The sequence below is a fragment of the Humulus lupulus genome, chromosome 7 (assembly GCF_963169125.1).
Source record: "Humulus lupulus chromosome 7, drHumLupu1.1, whole genome shotgun sequence".
NCBI lineage: Eukaryota > Viridiplantae > Streptophyta > Magnoliopsida > Rosales > Cannabaceae > Humulus > Humulus lupulus.
The window spans coordinates 194020127-194026540 of record NC_084799.1 but is presented as its reverse complement, the minus strand read 5'-3'; the positions used below and the strand labels follow the sequence as shown (position 1 = coordinate 194026540).

The following is a 6414-nucleotide window of genomic DNA, read 5'->3' as shown; positions in this document are numbered from 1 at the left end:
CCATAACAATCCTCTGTACAAAGGGGGTGCCTCTCCTCCGATCGTACTCAATGTGGGATGTTCGCCCCCCAACCAGCTGTTGCACCACCTAGTTTAGGGCATCGATCTGAGCCTGAACAACTTCTGGGATTGCTGGGGCCACTGGTGCCGGGGGAACGTACTCATCATGCCTTTCACGGCGGTCGTTAAGTACGTCCCTCAGATCATCGTCTCTTCATCTCTGCTCGCTGGCTCCCAGCTGACTAAAGACGTTCTGCTGCCTGGGCTGCCCCCCAGCGTTATGGCCCGCTGGTCGATCCTCTCTAGGTGGGGGGCTCCTGCCTCCACCTCTTTCTTCGTTTCTCTAACCAGCATTTCTTCTGCCGGAATCGGCTTCATTGTAGTCGTGGCCATCTCTGAATTATGGCTGACTATGGCGTGACCGGCTATTCACGTTGTTGCCTCCTCGGGCTGGCATTTCTCGAGCGTCAGGGGGAGGCCTGTACTGGTCGGTGGGTCCCCATGCATTGTTATGCCGTTGGGGGCCCCTGACCACAGAGCCTGTCTCGGAGTTCCTCCTGTTGGCAGAAGGACGCTACCCCCTGCTCGATAGATTCGGCTCTTCATCCCCTGGGCGTCTAGGGTTGCGGGGTGGTTGCCCGGCCCTATTCTGCCTCGGCCGCTGGGGATTGCCTCGATCAGCCTGAGATGGAGGCTGCTGCTCAGGATCCCTAGGTGGGACATCATCCTGAGCCACAGGCGGCTGCTCCTGCCTTTGAGGGCTTGCCGGCCGGAGCCGAGGACTAGGATTGAGACTCCTTTGAGGCAGCCCGTTTGGTGGCTGATCTGGCTAGGAGGCTGGCGCAGCCTGATTGCTATCCAGCTGGATGGCTGCTTCAAGGGCGGCCATGGCATCCCTCTGCCGACGATCCATTTCAGCCTGTCGCTCGCTCAACTCCTGACGCTGGCGTTCTATTTCTCTTTGCTGCGATGCCATTATCTCTGCAACATTCTCTTGATTAGCCCTCAGATTGGCCAGCTCATCCTGCAACACCCCCAGCATTGCCTTCAATGTTTCAAAATCTAACTCCTCCTCATCAAGCTCCAAATGTGGTTCATCCTCAGCCACATTTGGGGGAGGAGGCTGGGATGATGCAGCGCCAGTGGCCTGTCCAGTCTTCTTGGATGTTTTTGCCATTAGATTCTTTCACAAGCTCTCAATGAAAGCACCAAAATGTTGACCCTCAAATTGGCCAACGACACGGAGTCAAATGTACGAAAAAATATGGAATGACACTTGAAAAGATAATCTAATGAAAAGGGAAAAAACACCAAGGAATTATAGTGGTTCGGCCCCAATGATTGGTAACAACCTACGTCCACTTAGTGTATTGTTATTATTGAACTTTCAAAGTCGTGATCAAAGAACTAGGGCTCTTTGAGTTTCACAAACCTTGGAAGGATTACAATAGAACGATGAACAATCACTATAGCTCTTTTTCTCTCAATATTAAACAAAAAATCTAATCAATCCAAAAGGTCCCTTCCTTGAGCTATCTCATGCCTATTTATAGGCTCAAGGAGAGTTACATGGGTCAATGGGCCTTATCTTTCCTTAATAACCGCGTATCAAGGATAATAATGAAGAAATATTCAATGCAGTTAATATGAGATTACAACTTAAGAAGGAAATAAATCAGACTTCATGATCAGCCTGGTCGTATAAAAAATTAACACTGACGATGAGGTGTGCTTCTGGTCGATAGCCGAACAACACCTTTGCCTTTCAATTTCGCCACGTGTCAATCCACGTGTGAGAAATCTTTGCCACATCATCAATAGCCATTTTTGGGTAAACAACCTATTTACAAGCTATATCCTTAATGCATTCTCCAATTTCTAAAAGGAACTCTAGAGCAGGGTCTTTTTTTCCCATCCGAATCTACTTATCTTAACATATTCAAGGATATGCAGAAACGAGCCTTTCCAATATGGATGCGCAATTCAAAGTATTTGATGATGTTGATTGGGTGAGTTGTGTCAACACTAGACGATCAATCTCTGGCTGTTGTGTATTTCTTATAGATAGCCTCATTTCCTAAAAGTAAAAAAAACAACCTATTATTTCCAAATCTTCTGTAGAGGCTGAGTGTCGTGCTATGGAAAATGCAACATGTGAAATCACTTTGTTACAAGCTCTACTTAAAGGCTTTTGTATTTCTCACAACCGGCTAGACCTTTTGTACTGGATATCAATGCTGCCATCCACTTTGTAGAAAACTCAGCCTTCCACGAGCACACCAAGCATGTCGAAATAGATTGCCACCTTGTTCATGATAAAGTCAACAGTGGGTCACTCAAACTCATTCATGTTAGCTCTAAGAACAATATTGCAGATGTTCTTACTAAAGATTTGTTTCCCACATACTTTAATGATCTCATCTCTAAAATGGGTGTAATCAATCTCTACACTCCATCCTGAGGGGGACTATTAGGATTAGCTTTAGTTAATCAATTAGTTTAGTTATCCTAACTAATTCTGTTTTAGGTATGTTAAGTGTTGTTAAGCTATTTTGGTTAGCTTAAATAATCCTTATTATTTCTTCAGCCTATACATACTATTAGGTCTATTCTGCAAAGACACTTTTCACAAATCAATAAAACAAAAGGTTTATTTTCTCTAATATTAATAAAGCAATTTTGCGACTACTTAATATTTGTAAATTCTAATTTGCAAAAAATACCATAAAAATTAAAATTCAAAACCATAACATATTTTGACAAACAATTTTGCAACTCAAATGTATGAAGTTCATAAAATTTATAGAAAAACTATTATCTAGTTATATTGACACCAAATAATGAGTCACAATAAAAAATTGTGAGACTTGTTGTCTTTGTTGAAGATCATAGCTTAGTCGCTCATCTCTTAACTCTACAAATGTTGGCGTCTCACTTAATTTATCGTCACCATCATCGCACATTGCCTTCTTCCTTCATTTGGTTGAGGCATTTTCTTCACAAATTTTGTTTTAGATTTAGGTTTATTTAGATTTTGATAATTTTATTTAGTTAATTCAATTTTAATTTTGTTATTTTCTAATTTAATATATTTTAAAAAAAATTATGATTTTTAGGTTTCTTTAGTTTTTATTTTTTATTTTTTTTAAATAAATTAAGATTTTATTTATCATTCTTTTAGAATTATTATTTAAATTAATTAGACCAATGCCAAATTAATTAGACCTCTCCTTCCAAAATTCTAACATATATACACCACAAATAACACCATATATGTATATTATTCTCTGTAATTTTTTTTAAAATGTGAGGGAATATGTGTTGTGAAAGTGAAAGCTAGTGGAGATTATTTTCCACTATATAAACTAAACTTCCATAGTACTTATTAACTATATATATCTTATTATACTTAAATTACAAGTTTAGGCTTGAAACTCTTTTTTTGATAACTTTTTGACACGAATCCATGTTATGGTGAAAATAATTGATAAATAAATAAAAGAATATTCCTTTCTTTCCCATCAAGTTGTTTAAATTAGAAAAAGAATGTGTAGCATAAATGTATTTTCTTAGCATCACTTACCAAATAAAAGCACTACAATCAATGAATAAAGAACTGCCATTAAAAAGCTCCTTTATTTATTTATTTTAATTTTTAAGGTCATGTGTTTTGTTGTTGTAGCTGATAAAGAATATGACATAACATATATATACGTATACCATATACGTAATTATAATATTAGCAATCATTCAAATAAAAAAATAAAAATAAAAAACTTATCTAGAGACTTGATGGGAATGGATGAGTGTTATGGCCAAGAATATGTACTACTAACACTGATCACCATTAATACATATTGGAGCTTTCTTTAAATATTCTTTTCAAAATCTTATCTTTATAATATATTCCTTCCAACGTTCTTCTCATGATTATGCCTATATCATAGTATAAATATATATATATATACATATACATATACTAAACTCAACCTAGGCATACAACCTATAATATCCTATTACTTCTTCTCAATTATTAGCTTTTCTTTTGTTGGGTTTTGAGAAGCAAAACATAATGAGTGATACAAAAAATGCTTATCCAGACCCTCCTCCAGGTAATTATGTGTTCATTCCTTACTAACAATAACAAAAAAAAACTATATATATTTTTCTTTTTTATTAGTTTATACTAATTAATATGATTTAAAAGTCATACATTTTTATCTTTACAAATTTTCCATTTTTTTATTATATATATATAACCAATCATATATATGAAGTGTGGATATTTAAAATAGTTTGATTATTTTTGTTGAATAAGAAAATGTTGTTGATTTGAAAAATGGTCAGAAACTTATGTCCCTCCTCCTGCAATAGCACCTCCTCAATATCCAGCTCCAGAGCCTAAGAAAGAAGAACCTGGTTTTCTTGAGGGGTGGTATGTACACAAAACTTTATAATTTAAAACATGTATATAATATATATATATACTTATATAATTGCTACTATGTTCTAACTTAACTATATATGTCATACTTCTTTATTTATTTCATAGTTTTTTTCTTCTCCTTTCTTTACTTCTAAGAAACCAATATTGTATATTAGAAAATACTAAAGAGTAGCTGGGTAGAGTGGCCCTTCTTGACTCTTTTAATTCGAACAATTGGGTAACTATTTTTAGTCTATTCACCATATAACTTCTTCTTCTTCTTTTTTTATGATATATATTATTCCTGCTAGTATTTTTATTTTATATCAACCATTTTTTTTTCTCTAGTGGGAGAGACAAAGAATTATTTCTTCATTTATATATAAAAAATATGTTATTTTTATTTTATCTTCCGTAAAAATACATTCACTCTTTTCTCAAAAAAAATATATATATATATTCACTCTTTTCTCAAAAATATATATATATATATATATTCACTCTTCTATACTTTGTTTTACATTCTTTTTTTCTCAATTTTCAACACATGAACATTACTAATCATTTATAACATTATTGAAGTATAAAATATTTGAGTGAAGCATTAATACCTTTAAGTGTTTTCCTCAAGAAAAAAACAATACCTTTAAGTGTAAAAGAAAATATAAAAAAGAATCTCTTCTTAGCACTATTACTTTTTATTTTTCATTATTATTAAACGTACAAATTTTTGCCATGCATATATTATTAGGGAAGCACCCAGGGTACCCCAAGTTTTTTTTAATGTAATAATGACGCTGCTCCAGTTTATATATGTGCAAAAGTTATATATATTCTTTTTTTTTACTATCTTAAATATTAAAATATAAAAAATTAAATAATATCCACATATCATGCATGGATAAAGAAGAGTGTAAAAGAAAATGCGATAGAGAGTTTTCTTAGCACTCTTATTTTTGTTATATGACAGTGTTCATTGCGGTTAGAGCAAACATCCTACATATTTTCAGGAAATTCAAAATAGTTTAGGATGCAAAAAAAATGTCCAAAATAGTCCAAAAAAAATATTGTGTACGTGATGAAAATGAAAGTTCAAACTCTGTTTTTGGCACCTTAAACTATTTTGAATTTCCCAAAAATATGCAAGATGTCTCCTCTAAACACCATCACTACATAAAAAAAAAAAATTAAGATTATTATAACTTCTGCACATGTGTAAACTGGAACATATGATACATTACCACATAATAAAAACTAGCGTTCCTATTACTATAGTATTATTACATATTATACATTTGATACTTTGTTGGTTTGTTTTTCAGCCTTGCAGCTCTGTGTTGCTGCTGTCTTATGGACGGATGCTGCTGTGATCCTTCTTCATATTGCTGAAACGATTTAATAAGTGTAGCCAATAAACATGTTCTCGTATATTACAATAAGAGAAGAGTCATGGTTTGTGAAAGTGGATTACTTTTTGGAGTGGAAGTGATTATCCATAATATATCTTTAGTTATTTCTTAATTATCATGTTTACTATTCAGTAGACAAATTGAGTTGTCTCTCATCATGTATGTTTGTTTGGGACTAATGAATTAATATGATTGTTGATATTGATCAAACCTCATTCTTAACAAACAATAGTTAACTAATTTTTCCTTTCCAAAGGTGGTTTATATATAGAGATTTCTTTAAAAAAAAATTATCTTTTTTTAAAACATGTTTTTATTACATTTTGTTGTCGCAGTTTTTCGCCAACAGTGGATTAAAAAATTCAATAACAAAGAGATTAGTGTTTTTTTTCTGAACCGTAATTAACTAAACGAACAAACTCTCACACTCACAATTTTACGTGGTTCAGTAGTTAAAAATTCACCTAGTCCACGAGACAATATTATTATTCTCTTACAATCTCTGTAAAGTTTCTGTATCTTAAAAAGTCGTCATTTTTCTTGTCCATTATCCCTGATATTTATAGTGGATATTCATGA

The 6414-nt window shown here is 34.0% G+C and overlaps 1 long non-coding RNA gene across 1 annotated transcript; it reads left to right on the top strand.

Annotated features, from left to right (window-relative positions):
* Positions 1-3958: 3958 nt before the first annotated feature.
* On the top strand, positions 3959-5947 carry LOC133789007 (uncharacterized). Its single transcript, XR_009873435.1, has 3 exons — positions 3959-4112; positions 4348-4435; positions 5749-5947. It is a non-coding gene; the product is annotated as an uncharacterized LOC133789007 (long non-coding RNA).
* The last annotated feature ends 467 nt before the right edge of the window (positions 5948-6414 follow it).